Raw genomic sequence first — 25,305 nt, 5'->3', positions numbered from 1 at the left:
GACCTGGAAGTTTAATCCAAGACGTGGGCCCCAGCTCCTACCCAGCTCTGTCAAAACTTTGCTCAGTAAAAAAAAAAAGTTAATTGCTAAGGAACCAAATAAAAGAAACCCCACAGGCTGAAAACTGCTCAGAGTCTTTAATTAGCCAAAAAAACAAAGTGGTTACAGGAAAATGAGAGTGTAAGAGGGGATCCCGAGGGAGTACTTATGATACTCCCCCTTCTCTCCTTCTTACCAAACAGCCCGGGGTAAGGCCGCAGTAGCAGCCTCTTTGATAGCAGATTTGGGGACGGCGTTTGGGATCGGTTTCTTTTTGCTGTCAGGAAGACGAGAGCCCTGCCAGGGAAATGAGGATCGGAGCCAGGCACCCCGGGGGCTCTCAGCCCAAGCCCGCGTCGGGCAGGGACATGGGCACCGTGGTGGCTGGCCCCTTCTGGGCCAAGGAAAAGATATCACCCCCAGGGCCTAACCCTCAAAAAAAGGAAAAGAAAGCTACAGGTTAGAAGCCTGGTCGTTAATCCGCTGAAGGGTCATGCAGACAAAGCCACTAATTTGCCCATTTCTGCTAAATTCTGCCCGCGGATTCAGAGCCCCTCCTAATCCCCGTGCAGGCTGGCAACTGTCTGAGCAGAGCCACGTCCCCAGGTCCCACCATCTCCCAGCTGCTTCTGCTGCTGCTCTAAGAAGAAAGCAAGGTAAAGACGAGAGGAGGAGCAGTGCCGGAGTGGTTTAGCCCCCCTGCTGCCCCCACACACCGCTCACACCTTGCCCCTCAATTCCTGCAACCAGACGGGGTTTGGAGCCTCACCCACGCGGCTCTCCTCGCTCTGCGAAGGGCTCGCAGCCGTGGGGTGAGCTGAGCACTGAGCTGAGAGCTTGCCAATCTGTACTGGTGACCCCGGGACTCACCATGTGCCCCTGTGGGACCAGAGGAGGAGGACACACAAATGGGAGCCAGGGGCAGAGCCACCAGCACTGCGGTGTGAGCCATGAGCCACACTGGGTACGTGACCTGCCCTGGGAGCTGGGTATGCAGCCCAGGCTCATCCGAGCTCGGCGCCTTCCCAGGATAAAGGTTTCCCATGTGAGAACCCCAGAAGACCCTCGTGAAGAGCGTGAAGCAGCAAACACCACCTTCTGGAGGAAGCATCCAGCCCATCCTCGTTTCCAGGCTGATTCCACCCTGCTCCAGCCTACCCCTTCCCCTGGGGCCTATCTAGCTGGGAAATCACAGACAATCAGGGAGGCTGTTCCAGCCAATTTCCTTCAGGGAACCTGCAACTTCCTCCTGGGACTGTCCTGCTGGCTCCTCGCTGCCTCGCAGGAGAAGGCGAGGGCTGCAGCCTTCCCGCAGAGCTGGCTCCCCCTTGTCTCCTCTGGGCGAGGGTCACAAATCTGAGCGGCGGGGTTTGGAGCGAGGTGGTGGAGCGGAGGAGGGCTTGAGGAATGAGGCCGGTAACGGTAGGAGACGTGGGCAAACACAGGCGTTACGCAGCGAGAGGGAAAGAGAGGGAGGTACTCCAGCAGGCTGTAAATTCATATTTCTAATTACTTCCTCGTGTTTTTCAGAACTCCTCAGTCAAGTTTGATTAAAATTCCTTTCAAGGGAAGACGCGCCGCGGAGCCGCACTGGAGCAGGCAGCTCGTGGGGCTGGGAAACTGCTAGGGAAGGGCGCTGAGCGCGACGCTTTGGGAGCTGGGTGCTGAGCAGCCCCACATCCCTGCAGCACGACCCTGGGGGGGCTGCCCCGGGCACCCCCCGGCACAGCCAGGACTGAAGGCAGGGTGCAGGGCACAGCCCTCAGCCACGAGCCGTCCCCCCCAGCAGCACCACGGGCTTCCCACGAAGCACGTGCCTGAGCAGACGGGGAAGTCACGCTGCTTCCCACCCAAGTCTCCAATACCAGTCTTCCCCCATCAAACACACGACTCAAGACCTCGAGTCCTGGTTTGGTTATTCACAGGAGAGAAAGAGCCCGAGGTCTGGCTGGCACCGGTGGTTTATGTGAAAGGGATCCTTCAGCAAGCACGGAAAGGAGCACAATGGAGGAGGACGAAGGGAGAAGCCCGGTTTTATCCCCCGCAGTCCCAGGAAGCCTCAGTGCCACCCTTACCCAAGGCAGGCGCTTTGCTCCTTGTAGGAGCACGAGATGCACAGGTCGTGGAGACGAACCCAGGCTGCTCTGCAATCCTGTGCTCCCTCCCCAGCACAGCCCCTAACAGAGGGACCAAGGACTGGAAGAGGAGGAGGCAGGAAAATTGCAGCTGAAACCTCGAATCCTGAACTCAGGACCACCGCTGTGCTTAGAGCTAGGAACATAGGTGCAGAAAACGACGCCCAATGCTACAAGCCAGGTGACATTCAGACGTGGCCAGGCTAGGACAGAGGTCTCGCCTTCCATGTAAAGCCCTCGCACGACGCAAACTGAAAGGTGAGCCAGCCCTCGGCAGGGAGAGCACGCGGTCACCGTGTTACACCTGCAGGCCCAGCCAGCACGGTGCACGGCCAGAGCACTACGGATGAGCCTGACCTCCTGGAGAGCTGCCCTGGTATTTGGGAGCTGTATACACGTGCTGCTGACCCCACAGAGCAGGGAGCAGGGGACCCACGTGTCCAGGTGCAAGGGAGGCAGTGAATTGTGCTGCACAGCCACAGCGAGCACGGCAAAGCCCTGCGCCACGTCCTCCCCGCTGGGAAAGTGCAGGCACCGTGTCTGGCGAGGGGAACCTCTCCTCCGAGAAACCCAGAAGTGGTGTGAGAGGGGCCTCCGACTCCAAAGTCATCCAAGTTTCTGATGCAATTAATTTACTGCTGAAAGAAGGAGCAGGAAGAGCAATAAAAGAGCCTTTGTACTTAGGGTGGGGCAGGAGCATGGGAAGTCATTTCAGAGCCTAATGAGTTGGGGGCAAACAAAAACAAAAACAAAAAAATAAACTGATTGACAAGCTTACATGAAAAGCCACATTTTTAACATTCTTAATCCCTAGGATAAACACACGGGGAACAGTAAGGACGGGGCTGGCTGTCCTCAGAGGTCACAGCCACAGCCTGCGCCTGGTGCAGCCGAGGGAGGCTGTGCCACGGGCACTGCCCACAGCAGGGAGAGGGCTGCGATCATGGGGGAACAGGGCTTAGGACAGCAGGATCAATGACAGACACCTGCTGGGACCCCTAAAGCATCCCCCCCTCCCCTAAAGCCCCCTTCAATTTTCTCCAGGAGGGCAGGAGTTAAGCGGCTGGTTTTAGTGGCAGGAGAAGCGTTTGGGAAGGGATTGAATTTGCGCGTGGTGCAGCCGATTGCCCGTTTATTAATAAGCTATTTATCATTGGTGTTGCTTTTAATGCCATTTTGGCTTAATGTTGTTAATGAAATATAAATACCCGCGCTAATGATGTTGGTCAGGAGGCAGCGTGGGCCACTGGCAGCGTTGCAGGAGGGAGGCCAAACCGCGGCTGTGTGCAGGAGAGCCTGCGACGGCGCGACTGCCAGCCCAGCCTCCGGAGGAGCCTCCCCGCACAGCTCAGCCCCAGCAGCGAGGCTGAGGATGCGAAGCACCAGCAGGAGGGCAGGGAGAGGTTTTCTGATGGCTGTGGAGCGCTCCAGCAGCCCAGGTGGCTCAGCAGCACAGCACAGCTCCGTGGGGGCCAGCACCCCCGGGCTCGCCGAGCTCCCAGCCCGCCTGCGCTGGGGACCCTGTGAGATAGCTCTCGAGATGGAGATATGTAAAAGAAGAAGTCAGATGAGTTTGGTTTGCTTAATGCAGTCGCCCCACCGGCAGAGCGATGTGCTGGGTGCTGTGCTCCCCCAGGGCAGCTCCCACAGGAGCTCAGGACCCCGTCAGCAGAGGCGTTTCCCCAGCGCCCACCGCGGAGCTGCTCGCGGGGCCGGGCTGGCTTCGGGCCCCGGGGTGCTACGGGCTGGGGAGCAGCAGGAGGAGCTCGCCCGGCTCCCAGGGCTGCCCCGCATCCACAGCCTCGCTGCTGGCCACGGGCAGGGGCCTTGTGCCCCTGGGGCTGCTGCAGGGGAAGCGGGGAGGGAGGAGAGAAAGGAGTGTCCCCCCCGGAGCAATGCCAAGAGCTGCGCCTTTGGCGAGGGGTTGGAGGCTCGCTAGAGGGCTGCAGGGAGACCTCGCCCAGGTCCCTCTCCATTAGCTTGTGGCTGTGTCTGGCACCGAGCTGGGGCTGGGATTACAGATCTGCCTAAGAAGGCTTTTGGAAACCCCACTGTGCACCACCCTGTGCATTAGAGCAGCCCCCGGAGAGAGCGGAGGCCTGGGCACGCACTCAGGAGCAACCTCAGCCCGGGAGAGGCTTCATGGCACTGGAGGAGACCAGTACGGAAAAACAAGAGGCAGTAGGGCTCAGTGCAAGAGGCAGGGGAAAACACGACACCCATGGCCACCACCCCACCCAGCAGATACGTGGCTCCTGGAACGAGGAGCAGCAGCACCAACGCACACCCTCAGTGTGTCCCCACAGCCTCAGTGTGTCCCAGGCCCGTGCCAGCCTCCGGAACAAAACCAAAGTCCTGCCTTGAGAGGAAACTCCAAACCTGGCCACTGCCTGAAGAGTCACTGAATGAAGAAGGAAGTTTGGAGAAGCCAACGTGTTGCCTTCTGTCTTGAGAGCTCTCCTAACAGCAGCTCCGAGCACGCCCCTGCACTAACTGCATGGAGCAGGCAGGGAAGCAGGAGGTAAAGGACGCAGCAGCAGGGCTGCGAGCAGGACCAGGGCAGTGTGGTCATGAGCGAGGCTGGAAGCCACCCAGGTGGGTTTGTGCCGGGGAACACCAAGTTTCTCACACCTGCCTACCCCTCCAGGCCAGGGGCACCGCAGCTGCCAGAGCCCTGTCCCCTGGGATCCCGAGCGGTGGCCTCGAGCTCCCCGTGGTGTCACCACCTCCGCCACAAAAGCCGAGCCACCAGCTGTGGGCACCAACCTGCAGCTCTCCACCTCTCCCCCACTCGGTCTCACCAGCACCATCGTGCCTTTGCCTTGCAGTCCCCTCTTTCTCTGTCCCAAGAAGCCACGAGGAGTCCACCCCAGGAACCCTCCTGGCACCCCCTGCCCGAGGAGCGCCACCAGCCCACGCTGCTCCTTTAAGGCCTTATCTGTAATTTGGCGCTCCCCCTCTCCCCTCCTCAACTAACTGATTTATTAGTTTACATCCCATAAATCGCAACCCCTCGCCTCCCCCTTCGCCCTCCCAGCTGCCATAAATCCCCTTCAGGGCCTCGCCACCCTCCCGCACGTGGTGCAGCCCCCTGCCCCCCAAAGTCACCTCCGAGTCCCCGGGGAGCGCGGGGCTCATTTGCTGGGGGTTTGGTCTAGCTCGTCTCAGCAGCTAATCCCTTGGGTGGCTCCTGTCAGATTATTAATTAGCTAAAGCGGATCGGCCCTGGAACAACATGCGGTTGGACTTCAGATAAAACAGGACGGCAGAGGCTTGGCATGGAGTTGTTTAAAGAGACACGGTCCCTTTTCCCCCCCCCATCCTGCCTTCTCCTGGGATGGGAGGAAGATGAGGAAGAGGAGAGGGGCTGGCTCCAGCGCTGCTCGCACCCAGCAGGTTTGCCCTGGGCACGGGGACGTGGTGCTCCGATGGAGGGAGCAGAGGCCCTGGCAGATGCCATCCCCTCACCCTGTGCTGCTGAAACTTCTCCAGGTGTTGGAAGAGCTTCAGGAGCCTGCTCAGAGGCACCCGGCCGGACACAAACCTCCTGCTGCGCCCTCCTCCTCCGCTCATCGCTCCCTGCAGAAAACTCGGTGTTTGTAATTACCCCAAGAAACAAGGCCAGGATATTCCGAGGGGCCAAAGTCATCCCCAATTTGCAAACATGTTTTAAACCAGAGGAAGCCATCCTTGGATGCATGTTTCCAAGCCCCCAGGCAGGACAGGAGGAGGATGGGGGTCCCTGAGCTCTCCACCTGCGAGGCTGTGCGGGGGGCAGCTCACCTCCTCGCTCCCTTCCCACTTTGGATTGTTTTGACTCAAACCGGTGAAGCTGAAATATCGAGTCACAACGGCACTAAACTTCATTACAAGCTCTTAACACAGATTACTTAATAAAAAACAGGCTGCTTTAATTGCTTTTCCCCCATTAGCATTTCTGGAGGAGAAAACTGATTAATTTGAAGAGGCACATTGCCCCCACTGCACGCGCTGGCCTGTGAGCCAGACCTCCTGCCCACACCAGCCTCGCCCAGAAGAGCATCCCAGGGAGCCCAAAGCCACAGGACTCCAAAAAAACAAGGGACTGAGGGCCTGGATGGACAGATGGGAGCGATGGAGTGAAGCAAACGAGGGAAAGAAAAATCTCCTTTCCTTTCTATGAACCCATAAAAAGCAGCACTGGGGAACGAGGGAGAAGAGGACGGGGTAAGGGGAGGACAGGTAGCACGGCGGGGCTCAAAGAGCAACCCCGGGTGCCCGATGTGGCGGGGTCCTGGGGTGTCCCTGCCCTCCCTGCAGCTGGGATGGGTGGGAGGCAGCTCTGCCAGGGCCACGGCGTGGATGTGCAGCCCAGGCACTCAGCACTCCCCCTGTGAGCTGCTCAGGCATTGAGGATCTCCAGCTCCCCCGAGGCACAGCCCCCATGCCCCACGTTGTACCTGAGCAGCTCCACACAACCTGCCCTGCTCCCCTGCCCTACAGCCCCATTCCCAAATGTTCCCCGTCCCCACGTGTTCCCCGGCCTGCAGGGAGCCGGGCTCAGCCCCTGTTGGAACCAGCCCTGGTGAGGGAGGACAGCAGCCAGGTTCCCAAGTGGGATGTTCTCAGGTCAGCACGCTGCAGGGACGGACAACCAGGCAGGGATTGCTTCCAATCCAAGTGCCACCTCTCGTCACCCCTGCAGTGCCTGGGATCTCACCAGCTCCGTAAGGTTGTAAGGTTTTTGTTTTGTACTATGGTATAGGTACAGTGCCTCCCCCTGCCCTCCCACCGACAGGGCACAGCCACCTGAAACGTGATCTTTGCACATCCTAAACACAGAAAGCTCAGCGTTAGGGAGCCTTATAACTGGGGGGAGGAGGGGAGCGGCTTTTGACTTCTGGAAGGACAAGGCTAGCCATCGTGTTTGCTCATTTTACTTTCAAACTCACCTTAGTTTGTCCTCTCCTCTTTTCTCTTGTACATCCTATTAACGCCCAGCTAAGCCAAACTCAGCAAGAATCCCAAGACAGACACCGAGGCAGATCACAAACTGCCCCGGCAAAAACCAGGATACCTCTGCTGGCTGAAACTGCAGCTCTGCTGCTTTACATCAGCAGATGGCTTACCTGTGGCTCTTAATGGTTAATATATAACTGCAGCAACAACAACAAAAAGCCCCGGCATTAATACATAATTTGTCAGAGGCAATATGCTAAAACAGCCTTTCCATATGCAGCTCCAGCAGGAGATAAGCCTCACCTGCAGCACCGCCCCGTGGGCTGAGCGCCCGCTCTGGAACGAGCCCCAGTGGAAGACGTCAGAGAGCCGATCACGTTCACTGTACAATATTTGTTCATTTCTCACATTTTTTTTTCCCCGTTTTATCAACAGATTTCCAAGAACCACATTTTGAACGTGCATTTCCCTTGAACACTCAGGTGCCCACTCACTGATTGCTCCAAGTGCTTTCCAACCCCGTTCTCCTTGAGGAACCCCGCTGGGTCAGCGCCCCGCTGGCTCCTGCTGGACAGCTGGGGGACAGGAGGTCCCCCACACAGCCAGACACGTTCCTAAATGTTCAGTGGAGCCCTACAGCCTGGCAGAGCACCCATCATCTTTTCTTTGAGCTGGCTGTTTCACCGGGATGCCTGCATCCCAGCCGGGAGACCTGGGGGATCTGGTGAGGGTAGGAAGAAACGTGTCAGATGGTTCAAGGAATGAGGAGATCTGGCTTCTCCTCCCAGCTCTGCTTCTGAGTCATTATTAGCATAAAATCAGGTTTGTTACATCACCAAAGCTTGAGTAAATAAACCAAGACTCATCACCGTGTTTTTATTTTGCAATACCTCAGTGGGCTCCTCTACAAACAAACACTGCCAGTGCTCCTTGCAACTGCAGATGGATGGGGAAGGAAAAAGCGCCTAAACCAGCCTAAAACCTTTAGGAAGAGCAGCAGGGTGAGATCACGACCTTTTTGAAGATACTCCCTTCCACGGGACAGGAGTTTAAAAGAAGGCAGCCCTCTCTTGGCAGCCTAGAAGCCACCTCGTGCCCGCAGGTATGGCTGAGCCGATGGGTGAGAACAATTGAGAAACATCCCGATCCTCTTCTGAGGAACCAGGGCTGAAATCCTGACTGTTTGCGTCAAAACTTGTGCCAGGATTTAATCTCCAGAAAGCTCAAGTGTGAAGGCAGAAGCCTTGAGAAAGAGACAGCCACCTCCACCAGCAGCGGCTGCAGGAGCCCGAAGAACCGATGGTGGCGGTGAAGGCGAGGTCTGAGCGCACCAGGGCCCGGCCCCATCTCCCTGGCACCAAACATCCTTTTTCCACCCGAGTTTTGGAGCAGGCTGCTCTGCTGTGTGGCAGGCAGCTGCCAGCCCTCGCTTAAGCACCGGGCTTCTTTAGGGCTAAGCCTCTGCACGTACCCACACACGTGAGCCTCGGGGCTCCTCCGGCAGCGGGGCCAAATCCTGCCCGGCTGAGCCCCTCACTGCAGGAGGGACTCTGCACCACTGCCCCTCGTGTGGACGGCTCTGGGTACAAAATCAGGCCCTGCCCTGAGCTTTTTCACCCTGTGTAGATGCCTCTGCTGGTCCCAGCCCTCCATTTAGAGCCTGCAGCAGCCTCCCCGTGAGGCCATGCTAAGGACCCTACAGGATCAGTCCCATCCCGCTCCTGGAGCAGACAGGGTGAGGACAGGACCTGCCGAGCGCACGATGCTCCTTCCCCGCCTTCGACTTCCCCCGTTCAGCTTTCCACAGCCGCCAACCAAACATCTGATCGAAGGCCCGGGGGAGGGAGTCAGAACTGTCCAGTCTGGTTAGGAGTGAAGGTCATTGATCTAGCGCAGACCAGGGATGCGGAAAACAGGGGAGGGAGGAGAAAACCCTCGGAGAGAGAAAAGAGGGAAGAGAGACGCGGGGAAGGGCGGCGGAAGCGGCTGGGACACGGTTTCACACTCCGAGACCCAAGGGCTGTTGTCAACCCGTCCTTCACGCTCACGTCTTGTCACACTAGAGGTCAGGTCTCCCAAGCGTTCCTGGAGAGCTGAGCTAGCCCATATGGCAGGCAATATGTTAACAATATGGATCAGCTGCTCGTCAGGGCCTGAGCAGATGGATGTGACAACCCCGCTCTTATCCCAGGCAGGCTTTTAGCATCCTCCCTCTCCTCTGCTCCGCTGGATGCGCTCTGCACGGGCACCGCCAGGCTGAGCACAGGCACCCCAAAAATACCTGCCTGGCTCGGTGAGCGGGCAGGGCAGAGCCCCGTTCACACCAGCACGGGCAGGATCGGGGCCAGAGCTCTCTGCACCGAGCGTGCTGCGAGTGGAAAACCCTCGCCACGATGCAGGTGGGTGCTGGGAGCCCCGAGCAGGGCGCCCGGGCAGGCGCTGCGCTCAGATCCAGGCATGCGGCGCGGCACCGCCAGGTGCCACACGTTGCAGTCTAGACTGAGTTTTGTAACCGCCTGGGAAAGTTTTCTCTCACAGAACGAGTAATACATAAAGAGATGGATATTGTAATGGGCCAGCTAAACTCCTCCTGGCAAAGGCAGGCGAGCTGATTTCGTACGCAGGCGGGTAAATTTCCACAATGATTTTGCAAGGCTGCTCCCTGCTCCCCAGCACAGCTCCCGCTGCAGCTCGGGGGGAGGCAGTGCTCCCCTCTCCCAGCCCAACACCCTCAGCCCAAGCTCACCCCCAAATTTAGGCTTACTGTAGGGTTGAAGCGTGGGGAAACGTTTTGCAAATTCAAAGAGAGATAAAGCAGGTATTTCTAATCACTTTTCCACATACTTGTCTACATTTTTTTTCCTGCCTAAAAGGCTGCCCTTCATCAGCTCAAGAAGAAAAGCCCTCCAACCCCTACAGCTGTAGGACTGAGCACTGTGTGCTTATAAACAGAAAGTGAAACAGCCAGCACAGCCTAGGGATGGGCTCTGGAGAACGTGCAAGCAGCCTCTGTAGCCCAAAGTAAATTGAGCTTGTTTTGAAAGTAGAAGCCATGCAGCTCGCTCCGGGGCTGAAGACTGGAGCACAGGGATTTCTGGTCCAGAGCACGAACGATCACAAAGCCACATGCCTGAAAGGCTGAACGCATCTCCCTTCACTGGAGTGATGCCTGCAGAAGCAGGGGAACCTCGGAACACAGCTGGAGTTCAGGGAAATATTTCTGTTGTCTCTAATGAGCTGCTGTGCCCAGCCCCTGAAGGACCCAAGTGCGCACAGACAGAGCGCCCAGGAGCTGCTAGGAGAAGGCAAACGTCGCAAGGGATTACTGATCCACAAGAACCCAAATCTTAAGGTTCACTTAAGGAATTTCTGATGTGCCAGTCTCCTTCCCAAACCTCCTGTCCCAGAGGTGCTGCCCATGCCAGACGGACACACAGGGCTTTCAATAGCAGGAGCTATCCCAGCAGAAAGCAGCGAAAAGGTCAACAGACCCTGAGCCCATGCAGCAACTTCCTCAGCAGTTCTTCCCCCTGGATGCGGGGCCTCTCTGGAGAGGCACATAACAATGTATGATGGAAAACTCACCTGCTGCAGCCAACCTGGAAAATTATATCTTGTTTCATAAAGCCATCAAGGCTCGCCGTGGTCCAGCACCCCATCCCCTTGGGCAGAGCTCCGATTTGGGAAGCTCTCTCACCTCTGCAGGCTGGGGAGGGCGCATGCCACTGCTCTAAAAGGGGACACAGGCACTGGAGTGGCTTACAGAGGGATAAAAGCCAGAGTTCCCTACATGAATAGTTCAAAACCAAGCTGTCCAAATAAAGCATGCCAGACCCTGGAGGAGTTTCAGCACGAGGAAGGTGTGGAAAGGCACAGCTCACCCATATCCCTTCCTGAGGCACGCTTTATTTACTGTCAGGTTTGCTGAAAGCACTTGCTTCTGTAGGCTCTGAACACGTGGCAAGCGCTAAGCCCTGCTGAGCCTTAGAGGATCACGGCTGTTGCTCTTTATGGTAGGACATTTGGAACATGAGTAAATTCCCCCATGTCGCACACGGCCGGGGAGAGCTGCCAGAGAAGCCCCAGAGCTACATCTTCGCTCCGGGACTTCTCCCCTCTGCCCTCCCGCTGAGCCAACGCAGCTCCTCCGCCCTGCTCCTCGCAGCCCAGGTCTCAGCCGTGTTTGTGACTCACCACGGCATAGCCCAGGTACCATTTATGGCACAGCAGCAAAACCAGGGGAACACGGTGATAAACAATCCCCACAGGCACTTGGGGTTGCTGATCTTCTTTGAGGCACCACCATCCTTTAGTGGTGCCATCACAGTACGCAGGTACCCCCCTAATAAAACCTCCACCCCTGCAGATCACAGAAACGTTGGACGGTTTGGGTTGGAAGGGACCTTAAAGATCATCTAGATCAGCCCTAACATCACACACAGCCAGGATCCTCAGCCCCTTCCATCTGGAGCAGCGGGGCAGTGCCACCGGGTACCTCCCAAACCCTCAAAGCACTGGAAAGCAACGCGTTATCCCCGATGTTATCCCACAGCTGCTTTCTTCCAGGCCATGTTTTGCCCTACCTTTCTTTGTAGAGGAGCAGTTGACGGGAGCCAAGCAGTGAAGAAAGTAAAATGGCTTTTAGAAACACAGAGTCCCACCCCCACACAACCCTTTTGAGTTTCCCACCGTGACCACAGACATTCTCAAACTCCTCTTCTGCTGCGAGACGAGTCAATCAGAAACCATCCCACACAATACTTACCCGGGGGACTCCCGTGCCAGCCTGTTCTGGCACACCACTGAGCTAATTGTTAACACTGCACACCAGCTCATTTGGAAGAAGGTGGCTACGGCCGGCAGTTATTCAAACCAGCATTTTGCTGGGTCGGGGGGTGCCTCTGTCCGGGCAGAGATGGGCAGCAAGGCCAGGGGCTGCTCATGAGACAGCCCACGACAAACCAAGACCCCATCATGCATCTGTGACCCAAACACTGATTTTCAGTACTTCTTCTAAACTTTATAGGCCCCAGGGATCTGAGTGGAGGCTCTCGAGAGAAAAAACCACCCCACTACTTCAAAGCTTATCAAAGAATGAAGCCCATACCTTGCATTGAGAAGTCACAGGCTTCAAGGTCCATTCCAGTGTACAAAGCCGGGAGAGGGGTCAGGGTCTTTGTTTTGGAGGCGGTCTCAGCAGAAGACGGGGCGACTTTGATGGCTTCCCTTCACTTGGTGAAGTCTCTTTGCCCTGAGGAGAGGTGCAGAAAGGAAGTGAACATTCCCTGCCGAGCAGCACAAGAGCTCAGGTGAATCACGAGCGGTGACGCCGAATGCCACAGCCTCCCACGGACCTCGGCCCTGGGTCACACACGGCCAGCAGGGCACGGCACCGCTCCCCCTGCCCCACGCACCCCGCGTCCCGCTGCCCTTTTGCTGGCAGCTCAGGGGTCACGGCACAACCCCCAGGTGCCCACAGGCTCCGACTTTCCCCAGGCAGCCAGAAATCCAGGTCGGGCAGCAGCAGCAGCAGCGCTAAGCCACTTACTGAGCAGCTTCCCCCCGCACACGTGGGGCCGCGACACCGTCCCTGCTTGGTGTCACAGCCACGGGGAGCACGGAGCTCTGCCATCAGCCCCCCAAACACGGTACAGACACAACCGCACCAAAGGAGGAGTCCTTATTTCCAGTTTAGCAAGGCACACGGTAATTAAGCCGCTTGTCAGAGGTTGCTTGGCAAACGCGAGGCAGCTTTGGGAACCAGAATTAAACCTCACACATTTTGGGCCGCAAACTGGCCCGCTCCAGTCCCAATTCCTCCTTCACGCTCTCCTCGGACGCACGCTTCCACCTCTGCTACAGGTTTCACCCTTCTCCCCGTGCTCCCTGGACAGTTCAGACAATTCCCTTCCATTTCCTCCAACGCAGGAAATGGATAAATGCAGAGATTAAGAGAACAAGAACTTTTACCTTACTTACAAAATTAAACCACGTCCCAGCTCCAACATTTGACAGAAGCTCGGAAGCTTCAGACTCTTCTGGGAGGTGGGATCTGAACACGGGAGGGTTTTGGTGGCGGTGGCGCGTGTTTTTTTTTTTTAAGCTTCCATCAGACAAAAATAAAAGAAGCAAAACAAAAGAGGGTTGTTGAGATCAATTTGTGATAGGTGCCGGGCCAAAGAAAATGGAGCCAAAGAAGTCAGAACCCTGCAACCAGCAACCTTTGTGTCAATTTAAGCAAATATTGTGGCGTTTCCATGGCAATCCCTGTTTTGAATATCCACTACACTCACTTTTTAAAGGGCTTTTCCTGTTTGCGTTTCAACTTCAAAACCTGTAAATATTTTCAGCCTTAACACATCCCTACCTCCCCCAGCGCCTGCACTCAGATGCTATCACGGCCCCGACACGAAGCCCTGTGCCTGCAGCACCCCGAAGCCGTGCAGGCTCAGGGCAGAAGGGGCCGGCAGCCCCACTGTGCCCGCAGCTCCCCACGCAGCGTGCCCGGGGCCCGGCCCTTTCCCTTCCCAAACCCGAGAGCGAAACGAGCCCTGGCAGACACGCGGGACCGCCGGCATCGTGCCGAGGCGAGGAGCACTCAGCAGGTGTTTTGCAAGCCTCCCGCAGCCCTGCCAGCTCCGGCCACCTCTGACCCGCGGCACCGGGCGCTATTTCTGCCCCGGCCTCTCCCCGTGACCCCTGGGGCTCTCCCAGACCCAGCGCTGCCCCCGGCCTGGCCGGCGCTTCCCTGCCTTCCCCTCTAACCCGACCCGAACCCACGGCGTCAGGCACGGTGATTTACGCCTCGCTGCATCACGCGCAAGCTGGGAATGAAGAATTGTCAACCTCGTCCTCGCCTGCAGCCCGGGTGGAAGCTCTCCAGCTCGCAGGTGCCTGCTGCATCGCCCTGTCCCTGCTCCACCAACGCAGAGCCCGCGGGGAAAGTCCTGCTGCAAGGTGCCCTGCTCAGGTGCCGGCAGCGGCTGCCCTGCACCGAGAGGCCGTGGTCTGGAGGAGCACGAGGGCAGCTTCTGCTGCGTGTCCCACGTGGGTCGGGTGGTCCCAGCCCCAAGCCCCCGCCGTGCAAAGCTCCGGCCCGTGCGTGCCCTCCCGGCTGCGTGGGAACGCACTGGTTAATTCGGAGTTTCCTGGCTGAGATGGATTCGTGCCAGGCCTCAAATGTTAGCTTAGTGCAATTTTTGGGAAGTCAATTTCCTTTGTTGTGTTTTTTTTTTTTTTTTTTTTGTATTATTTTCCTTAAGCTTTTTTTTTTCCCCTCTCTTAATTTAAATGGAAAAAGTAGGAGCACTTGAACGAGCGTCAGGACAGGGCCATCCATCCGTGGCCTGCCGTTCCCCAGGAGCATTTCGTGGGTACCACGTGCACGGCACAGCCGTGGAGACAAACACCGAGCGACTTCAAACGCCGTTACGCTGCCATCGCTCCAACCACGTCACCGCTCCGTCCTGACCACCGCCACGCCGGGCGCTTCTGATACCACCAGCAGATGATGCAGGCGATACCTGCCGTCCTGGCCCCCTTCCAGCTCAGGTAATTACATCCTACAGCAGTTTCAGCTGGATATTTTATCCCTTCTTCACTTCCGGCCCTGTGCCGCTGCACCGGGAGTTGCCAAAGCACCGTCCAGATCCACCCCGGATATGAGTGCGCGCCGGGGGCTGGAGGGAATCCTGCACAGCCCCGCACGGAGCCCGCTGCTGCGGCAAACAACCCCTACAAACACACCGGGATGTTCCTCCTCACACACCCCATAACGCCCCGAGAATGAGGTAAGGAGCTGGGAAAGCAATATTGAACCTGCAATTTCTGGCCACGTATGCCCAATGGAGCAGGCATCAGCTACGCGGACGCTTGGCTGAAGTGGAAACTCTCCTTCCATCCTGGGAGAAATTAAAACTCATGGTGGCAATGGGGTAAGGCTGAAGACAGCCCCCGATCTGTGTGTTATGCACCCCCTTTCTCCTGAGCGAGCCCTGTGTTGGCTTTCCCCATGGCCACAAGAATTCGGAGCCCCGTGAAGCCGCTCAGGGTGGAAGGGAACAACCAAGGGGCCACCCCTGGCAGAAGCCCCCACGCCTGTAAGCGGGCTCCATCGAACCTCTGCCGTGCCCTCTTGGTCTTTCAGAAGGTTCTGGGCCAGATCCTCACCTGGTGCTCGATCGGCGCAGTCGCGTTGGCTCCAGTGAAGTCATGCCAATTTAAACGAGTTGGGGATCCGGCCCTCCAACTTACTGGAGCTGCCAGTTCTTCCCTTGGATAATCCCGAGGGTGATTTCGCAGCAAGCAGCAGCACAGGCCCAGCCAGCCTGGCAGGATCGGCCGCGCTCTCCTACCCCCCACGAGCCGGGCGCTCTGGGGCAGCGTCCCTACAGGAGACCCTGCTGCAGCAAGGCTGGGTGGATCACCCCTCGCTGCTGCTACCGGGCTCCCTTCTCTCTTCTTTAATGAGAGAGACACCAGAGGAGATGGCTCTAGGCTTTGGATGCAGGTTTTCTACCTGCTCTGTGTCACCTAGCACCCAGGTTCGCTGTGTTTTTGGGGAGCGGGAGCAGAGCTGCTCGCTCATCCAAACCCAGCCGGAGCTCCAGGAGCAGCACGTCCCCGTGCGCAAACCAAGCCAAACCTCATGCTCCCACCAGCCTTCGCTCCAAGGAAGGCGAGGAGTCCACCAGAGCTGGCGAGGACAGCTACGGGTCCCCTCCTCATCCTCACTTCCCCAGCCGCCTGCCTCGCCAGCAGGGGAGCGGGTGAACCGGGATCGTGGCACGGCTTCAGCAGGCACCGGGTGCGCAAGAGCTTCCCGTGCTCTGCCCTCACAAGTCCTTCGCTATCCCCCCAGAGCAATTTTCTAGGCAACAGCGCGGTTGCATTCCCTTCCCTATCTCCTAATAAATATCATGCTAAGCAAGATGAGTATCTTCTTCCCAGACCAAGCGGCATGACCCACTTTCTGAATCAGGGCAGATGCAATTGGGCCCTGGAGTCCTGGACCCCTCCCAAAGCAGGGAGATTTTGTAACAATTACAGCAAGAAGCAGAAGGAATAGAAAAGTAATAAGTGATCAAAGAGTGCAGTGGTGGAGCTGAAGCTGTGTGGTAATTACTGCTGCTCGCCATCCCACGCTCTGGCATTTTCCTAGGACACTGAGGCAAGAGCCCCGTGCGCATCCACGACATCTCTCCTGCGCTGCCCTACATTCCTCAAAAGTAACAGGTCCAATTCCAGAGCCTGGCGAATGGCCCGGGCAAGGACAACTTCTGCCTCCCGACACCCACCCTGACTTCTCCCCTCTCCTTTTCCCTTCCCCAGCACACAGCGGGAGGTTGGAGCTGGGCCCACTGCAGGATCAGAGTGTCCTGGACGGGACTCTCATGGAGCCCACCTCCCGCTGTAGGCACAGAAATGGAAAGTCCCTGCCCAGGACTCAAGTTGTGGGCCGGGACGTCATACAACAGAGAGGAGGTGGCACAATTGAGGTCCCAGCAATATCCCTTGGGGACACCCCGTTCTCCCAAGGAGCAGCCCCGTGCCTCCCCAGCTGGGCTGGGACTGACCCAATGGGCACGGAAAGCAATTACCAGGAGGTGGAGTGAACATGGGCAGCGCTTTCATTGCTTGAACCCGCAAATAAAACTTCCCTCCCACAGCACTGCGAGCCGCCATGGCCAAAAGCACACAAAATCCCAGGCTGAGGAGCCACGAGGAGCCTCTGCCCCAAGCAGCTCCTGCACCACGCTCAGCTCCGGGACGGGCACAGCCACGAGCCCCCGTGCCCACGCCACGGTCACTCGGTGCTCTGGGTTCACCTGCACACATCCAGGGACATCGCCCGGCCCAACAAGGCAGAAGTAACTCTTAGAGGAATTCGTGGGGCGATTTCTCTTTAGTTCGATATAAATTAAAAAAAAAAAAAAAGAAAAAAACCCTTTCACCCAAACTTCAGAGATAAAGGGGGAAAAAAAAAATATATCTTCATCTTAATTCAAAATCCTATTTGATGTGTCGTGGCATGAAAATGTTTTTCACTGCATTTTTTCAGTGTGATCTCATGCACCCTGCAAACGGGGTACGCCCAAAACACCAGGTATTTTATGGGACACAAACAGAGCGCAAACATACACAATTAAAAAAATGGGATTGGTAAATATTTAAATTAATCAGAGCTGGCATCTGTGCAGCCTCCCCTCCCAGAGAGGGAGATGTTTGCAGCTTTGAAAAAAAAAAAAAAAAGGAAAAAAAAAAGAAAAGCTAATAACATGACCTTTTCCTTCGTGTTTGTGAGCTCGCTGCAGCTCGGTGGGTTGAAGCCATGCAGGCACCTCCCAGCACCAAGTCCAGCGAGCGGCCGGGGCTGCCTCCCGCCGGCACCGGGGGCTTGGGGCAGCTCCGGGCACGGGGACCAAGCTCCAGGGGAGTTGCTCCGAGCTGTCTGCCCGTCTCACCCCGCAATGAAACATGGGTTTCGTTGCTTTTGTTGTTGTTGTTGTTGTTGTGTTGTTTTATTTTTTTTTCCTCTCCTCCTTTTCAGTTTAATTGTTGGAGGAGTTTATGAAGCTGTTTGCCAAAACACAATCGACTCCAGGGAGCCAGCTTACACAAAAAGGGTGTGCCGCCAGGGCCAGGCCGGGCAGCCATGGAAACCACCACCTCTTTGCATTCGCCCAGGTGAAGCCAACGCTCTGTGGACGGCTTCTGAAAGCCGCAGGGACCCGCGAGGAAGCCGAACGCCTCCCTGCAAGCGTGTGCTGAGTGCTCACACCAGCCCCTGCCACCTGCCCCGAGCCCCCAGAAGTAGAGCTGAAGGCTGGCGCTCCCCTGACGCCATCCATGCTCCAAGCACCACGAAGCACCCAGTAAATGCACGAGGTGCCTCGCTCATGCTCCTCCACGCTGGGGGCACCCGAGCAGAGCCACCTGTGTGCAAATAAAGGCAGGCAGCAGCAGGGTGTGGGGCTGGCGTGTGCCTCCCCGAGCCCCAGGACCCTGGGTCTGGCTGCAGGCGCGTGGCCAGGGGGGGTTTGCCTTGCACAGGTGGGTGGCCAAGAGGGACCCCGGCTGCGTCCTTCTCAGTCTTCAAGAAGGAACCTGAGTTTTTGGGAAGCACTGGCTGCCAGCAGCCACCCCAGAGCACAGGAGGGTGTTTAACGCCATCCAGCTCATTTGAGTGCCTGCTCCAGGACACCCCTGGTACCGCAGGAGGAGGTGACATCAATTTACTGCCCACTTTGTGCCGCAGAAAGAGTGCTGAGGATTTAACGGCACCTCGGGCTGTGGGACTGCAGCCTCCCCGCTGGGATGCGGGGGAGCAGAGGGTGCAGCCTGGCTCCTGCAGAGCAGCACAGGGCATCGTGCGGCACACAGCACGACCTGGAAACGCTGACCTAGCTCTGAGAGCGCCCACAGGAACAAATTTCCAGAACCGCCCTCAAAAATCAGCGCCGAGCAGAGCCAGCGAGGAGCCCGACCTCCCCTGCTCTGCTCTGCCTTCGCTCAGACACATGACGGGGATGATTCGATCCCGGCGCTCTGAGGCCATCCCAGAGAGCCATCTGCGGACGGAGGCACCCGATACGCATCTGCCACAAAATGGCCTCAGCACGCAGCCCTGCTCCAGCCCAATTCCCTCAACACCGCGGTGGCTCAGCAGGTACCAGCAGTGCCCGACCACGCAGGAGCGCACCAGGGAGCCTGGCACAGGCAGGGGGCAGTTAGGTGGGCACTAACCTTTATTTTGGTTCAGGGACAGAGGGCACGCTCTGGGAGCCCATCACTGCACGTATTTACCCCTGGATTTCTCTCCAGAAGCAGTGAGATGGCCTTCTTCTATCCACAGCCCCTCAGTTTGCCAGGTGCTGCCAGCCAGACCCCACCAGTGCCATCTAAGGCTCAGCCTGGCAGCTCCCCAGCCACCTCTCAGCCAAGGCAGGCTCTGGTCACCAAGGCCAGGCTGTCCCCAGCCACCGAGGCCGGGCTGTCCCCGCTCACAGCCCCATGAAACCCCACAGAGCCGTGGGGGGACCCCAGCAGGGCCGCGAGGCGGGCGAGTGCCGGTAAGGCTCGGTGCGTCAGCCTTTCTGGCATCGACCTCCCAAACTCATTCAAATATTTCCTTTTTTTTTTTTTTTTTTAATTTAATGTTCCCTATAATTCATCTGTCCCAAAAGATAATCAATAGAGGCCGTAATGAAAATTTGAGCCATATTTTATGATCCGCTGCAGGAGAAAGGGCCACATCAGCAGGACTAGCCTTGGCTCCCAGCACCGCTCCTGCGCCCGCCCGCTCGCTGGCCGGGTTCCCCACCTCGCCTGGCTGTGGTGCCTGACGGGGGCACCCCTGGGAGAAGCTCGCGCCCTCCCCTCCGACTGTGAGAGGCCACATCTGCGGAGAAAACGTGTACGTGTGTAGGGGAGGGAGTGCACAAAGGGCCCCGACCCAGCCACCTCGGGGAGCCTCATCAGCATCCCTCAACTTCCCAGCTCTGAAACAAATCCTGCAGCCCTCCACCATGCCCTGGGAGGAACGGGATGATCACGTCGCAGGATCTGAGGAGTTTTTTCTGCCCGTCACAGGCATTCCCTAACCCTCAGCACTGCCCTTCAAGCAGGCTGGGCTCTGCGCTCCTCTCCTCCCAAAGGACCCATCCCCAGCATCACGAGGGTGGTCGCTCACGGGGTAGGAGAGGCGCCTGCTGTGCAGGGCTCCTCCGCTGAGCAAAGCCCAAAGGAGCACTTCTGGGCTCCCCAGTTCACGCCCCGTGCTCCTGTGGGGTTTTCACTCCACGTCATAAATCCCACAGCACCTCCACCTATTCCCCCGGCACACAACCGGCAGGTTTCTTCTTCCTGTGCTTGGACAGGGAGGCAGGCAGTGCTGAAATGAAGGCGAAAGCCCCGTCCTGTTCCCGGAACCCCTCTGCACCGCGGATTCCCAGCAGCGGCCCCGTCCTCCCTCCGAGGGCTGCAGCATATTTCACTGCCCGAAGCTGCCGCGTCCGCAGGGAGCCGGAGGTAACAAAACCGTCTTGGATTTGGCCGAAGGAAAAAAATATCAGAAGCGAAAGGCCAGAGAGAGGAATTTATAACAGCAGCTAAGGCAGCAAAATTACAAGTGCCTGACCAGGAGCTGCCCTCCCGCTCAGCGTGTCACGTCGTGCAGCTTCCCGTGTGTCTCGGGGGGCAGGATGCTGCAGGGAGCGCAGCCAGGAGCCGCTGCTTTGCTGTGCACAGAGCAGCAGCAGCCCCCCAGCAGCACTCAGCTGCCAGGCACAGGCTGGAGGCCAGGAAGGCTCTGCTCAGCCTCTGGGCAGGAGGATCACACCGCTCCAGAGCACTGCCTTCCCTCTACCAAACCCTTTTTGGTGACACCGGGCAGGTTTACTGCTGGCACTGCCTCCCCAGGGAAGCCAGAAAACATTCCCACCTCTTGTGGAATAATCGGGCTGGCAGCCTGAATCCCCACAACCACTGGTCATTTCCACCTCCCCTTTCTCTTGGAAGCCTCGGCATAAACCATCTTTGTTTAAAAACATACACCAGGGCATTCAAATTAACTGTTGCTCCCAATACGTAAATAACGCATCCGAATTTGCAAGGTGCGTGACGAGCTGCGAACCCACGGGACACGGGTGAGCAGCCCCGTGCTTTAACACCATACAGGGGAGGGGACTGTGACCCCAGGGCAGGGCTGGGGACAGCAGTGCTCTCTCTCTGCAGCTCGGTGCAGCCACCCTCAGCCCCCTCCTGCCTGCACCGAGCCGCCCACCTGCCCGCCAAGGAAGCGCGCGGGGACGCACCGCGCCTGGCGCAGTCTCCAACTTGCCCCAGATTTGAACCGGTGACCCTTACTAATATCATCCAGCGCCTTGATATCCTCGGGGAGCAATCAGCACATTTTATTAACCCAGCCAATTTCAGAAGTGCACACGCAGTGTTCTGGTTCCCCGGGACAATTACATGCCATGGGTCCAGCTCCCGCGGATGCCCGTGCAGGAGCGACCCCCAGCACGGCGCTGAGCAAGGCCGGCTCCCTCGGAGCACAGCGCACACCCCGTGCCTGCAGACATAGCTTGCAGCAGGAATATTCCAGCCCAGCAGAAAGCCTCAGAGATCCCCACAACCAAATCCATTTTTTAAGATGACATGTTTCCACCTATTGGTCCCCGGAGTGAACTAATTGCTTTTGCTAGTTTTAAAAGCCAGAATTATTTCACTAGGAAAAAAAAAAAAAGAGTAAGTGCATGGGAACTCAGAGATTTCTGATATGAAATCGCCACGCCTGCAGACAGAGCTGCTGCTCATGATTCCAGCTTTATGGCACACCACGCCACCAGGGAACCCTTCACCTCCTGGTGAAGTGGGGAAAAGAAGGAGTTAAAGTAACCTGAGCAAACTCAAGGAGCCATTTAGCCAGAGCTAGGAGATAAGATTTCTGCCTGGGCTCTAACCACTAGGTTATCCCCTGCTTTGCTAAATAAAATTCTCAGTCTAAGGGGAGATTACTATTTACACTTGAAGACCATTTCTCCAGCTTATTTTGTTGTGCTCCCCCCCGCTCCATTTTATAAATTTATTTTTTGACAGCCCACAGAGTGAAGCAGGGCATCAGTCCAGGACAGGGCTTCGGCTCCTCTCTGGTTCAGAGAAAAGAATCGCCCAAGCCACAGGCAGCAAGGACCCAAATGTTCTTTGCCATGCTGAGAAGGGAAGGCGGTCTCGTCTCCCACCCCTGCCAACAAGCGCCCACAGGTTCAGACATCCCGAGACAGAACTGCCCCCTTCCAGACCTGCCTGCTCTGGCACGTGGGCTGCACCGGGAACCGCAGCCCAGAACACGCTGCCATACAAACATGCAAATTACACAGAGCAACAGAGTCCAAAAAAAAAAAATCCCAGAAAAAAAATAAAAGTAGAGGCACAAATTTCACAGGGACGGTAAGAGGAACGAAGCGTGTGCCCTGCCAGAAACCTGCACTTACCTGCACCAAGAAGCAAGACACATTTTGAGTGCAAAAGCACACCCCAGACACGCGCACCACATCACTCCTGTGAAAACCAGTCCTCAGTGGTGAGCATAAACCAAATGGGAAGCAAGAAAACCCTAAACACAGCACCACTTCTGGGGAAAAGCAGCCACTGTTTGCTGGTAAAGCGTTAACTTTGCCTCCTTTCCCCAGCTCTGAAGGAATTGCTTTTTATTTTGATGAGGCTCAGCTGTCTTTCAAATGAACCACAGCTGAAGGTGACCACTGCTAATTTTTTTTTTATCATCATTTTACGAACATGTTGACCTTAATTCACAAATGCTCTGCAGAGTGAATTTCCTTACATTTTAGTTTTCTTACTTGAACATTTCAGAGACATGGATTTTTAAAGATGAGGAGGAGAAATTACCTCATACAAACTTGTACTGGTTTAAAGCCCAGCAACCTCTTAACTTTATTTTTTTTTTTCTTATTTTTTATTTTGTAGAAATTTGTTACTAATCAATTTACACTGAGCCAAAATAATTACTTCCATGCAGGCTATCAGTTTAACCACCGTATCTCAAACTGCTGTAAATGCTTTGCATGTAAAAGGCTTCAGATTATATAATACAAAGACGTCTTCCACCTTCTCCCCTTTCTCAGCATACATGCTCCGGATTTAATTTGGGCATTTATGCACTGGACAGTGGGGAGCAGTCAGTGTGACTCGTGCACTCGGAGGTCTCTGCTGTCGTGTTTACACTGCAAACGAAGTTTGGAGAACTTGTTTGAAGTAAGCACTTTCTCCGCCAGCTCACTGTTTAATGGATGTTTTCCTTTCGAGATTTTTATTTATCAAGATCCCCCCCCTTTGTTTTCCAAAACGCAGGCTTTATGGAGGAAACATTCAGCCCTCAAATCACCATCTCCAGGCAAAGTGAGGCTGCTGAAGACGTTACCCGCTCGTTGCGCACACACCTCTACACGGAGATTCTTAATCTTCACCCACCCAAGATTAAGACAACTCAAATTATGAAATCGATACCAATACAAACAGCAACATCTATTACAGCTTCAATGTTTTCACTGTATTTTTTTCCGAACTATTAAAGCGGTATGATTTTAATGTGACTGTTGTTGTTTAAGCAGTACAAATTCCCAGTTGTTTGATGCTGTGAGTACTTATGCAAATGCCCCACTTTCCTTATACAAACCCGTCCTTTGACTCCTCGTGTGAGTAAAGAAAATATTTGAGTGTTTGCAAGATGAGGATCCATTTATATTTAAGGCTCCATTACTGATCAGGAGGCAGAGTGTCCTTAAGGTGGATATAAATTATAGTTATACTAATTTTAGGGCCCTTAGTCTCTGTCCTAGTGATGTAGCAGAAGAGCTTTTGAATAAAGGAGATTCTTCTCTCACAGCAGTTTCAGTTCTTTTCTTTCATTAGCCAGGACCTATCCTATATATATATATCTATGTTTCCTCTCTATATGCATGTCTGAATACCTCTTTGAGGTTTAACGCTCCTGCACCTAAGATTCAAACATAACAAATCAAAAATCATTTTGCAAGCAACTACAACAGGCATTTCCAGAAGTTACATCACATAACAAGTCATGCAATTAAACTTTAATGAAAAAATAAAAACAAAAACACCGAGAAGCCCCTAGTGCTTGCTTTGTCTTTTAAACAATCCATCATAAAAATGCAGAATGTTAAAATGGAAGCACCTCTGACTAAAGCTGTGCCGTAAACAATTTTTTCCTAATGAATTCCACCTCTTTACTCCACTGAATCAGCAGAGCCGGATGGAATTTCTCTCCCCTCTTCCTTCTCTCACTAGAAAAAGGATGTGGTGCTGATAAAACTAGTAACCCATGAAGATCACTTCCCCGAGGTGAGATGCCTCCTGCTCTCAGGGGGCCGCAGGCTCACGGCTCCCTCCTCCCCGCGCCGCGGTGCCGCTCTCCCAGCCGGCCCCTGGGAAGCAGCGGGACCTTTGGTGCCATAACGGCTGAGCTGGGGCACGCAGGAGGTCTGATGGCAACTCAAAATGCTCGTGCATGTGCACATTTCTCTTTGGCAAAAAAAAAGTACAGACCCGGTTCTTCCAAATTTCTGAGCACCTGCAGCTTTGGAAGGCTTCAGCTGGAGCCCAAGGGCCAGACACCTCTCCAAGATGGGTGCCTCAACCTGCACGCTCTGCTCCTCTTTTTCAGCTTCACCTCCTGCTTCTATTTTTCCACACCTGTAAATGATATCCCCTTAAAATCAAACCTTTTATTTCATGTACGGGGAGGTGGCATCATTCGATGAAAGGTAACTGTAGTTTACAGAAGGACAAGAGAACGGAAGGGGTTGTCATTTTCAAAATAATGTTAGGGAAGGAAAAAAGGAAACAGAAGACGGGTCACAGTTGGACATGGAAACCACTGAGGCCCAGGACTAGAAGAGACAGAGGCACACGAGCTGATCCCCTGCCTCTGGCTCATCCATGGCTGCAGGAAAGCACTCGGAGCAGCAGAGAGGAGAGGGAAATTCTACCTGGCACAAAGCAGGACAACTCTTCTTGCATCTCTCACACATTTTTTCCTAATGTTTGCATTTTTGTGTTTTCTAAAGTGCGCAACAGAACCAGATATGAAATTAAGATGAGCTTTAGAATATTTGATGTAATTTATTTCTCACCATTTATTTTTCCCATTTTCCTCTCTTGGACAGTAACATAACCAGCGTGACTTTTTGGTTTTCTTGAACTAGCCCCCAACCCACTGTATCTGACTCTAGATACTGCAGAGAGAGCATGAAATAATTTAAAAATGAAAGTAAGCAAAATGCACAATGCAAAACTTTCCTGGTCACATTTTTGTCTTTGAGATTTTTTTCCCTGTTTGTATAAAAAGGAGAGTTTGTTCGAATCAGTAACATTATTCCTTCCCCCACCTGCTAGCGGGGATTTCGGTTTCTAACCACGGCTGTTTCCTTAATATACAAAATAAAATGATTTTCAATGAAACCTACATTTGGATAGTCGTGTTGTTTTTCTTTCTTTTTACAGCTTGCTGTATTGTGTTATGAAATCAAACATCTGTCCCTGTGAAAGGAGTCTTATCTCAGGCTCACAAAGCACCTCTCCTCCCAGCAGCTCCAGGTGGGGAAGGCAGCGCGGCTGCGGGGCGCAGCCGGGAGCATGGGGACAATTCCCA

General features: G+C 55.3%; 1 protein-coding gene and 1 long non-coding RNA gene across 6 annotated transcripts in view; one reads left to right on the top strand and one right to left on the bottom strand.

Moving 5' to 3' along the window:
• CASZ1 (castor zinc finger 1) overlaps nt 1–25,305 on the bottom strand; it is a 204,309-nt gene that overhangs the window by 128,353 nt on the left and 50,651 nt on the right. For all 5 annotated transcript variants that reach the window (XM_068658838.1, XM_068658836.1, XM_068658837.1 and 2 more), the window contains exon 2: nt 12,220–12,363. The gene's annotated coding sequence lies outside the window, so the exon portion shown is untranslated. The remainder of the gene's footprint in view (nt 1–12,219; nt 12,364–25,305) is intronic.
• Nucleotides 22,434–23,301, top strand: LOC137843534 (uncharacterized). The gene is made up of 2 exons (XR_011089570.1): nt 22,434–22,889; nt 22,986–23,301. It is a non-coding gene; the product is annotated as an uncharacterized lncRNA (long non-coding RNA).

The sequence above is a fragment of the Anas acuta genome, chromosome 22, assembly GCF_963932015.1.
Source record: "Anas acuta chromosome 22, bAnaAcu1.1, whole genome shotgun sequence".
Lineage (NCBI taxonomy): Eukaryota > Metazoa > Chordata > Aves > Anseriformes > Anatidae > Anas > Anas acuta.
The sequence above is the reverse complement of the archived record's forward strand: the minus strand, read 5'-3'. Positions and strand labels throughout refer to the sequence as shown.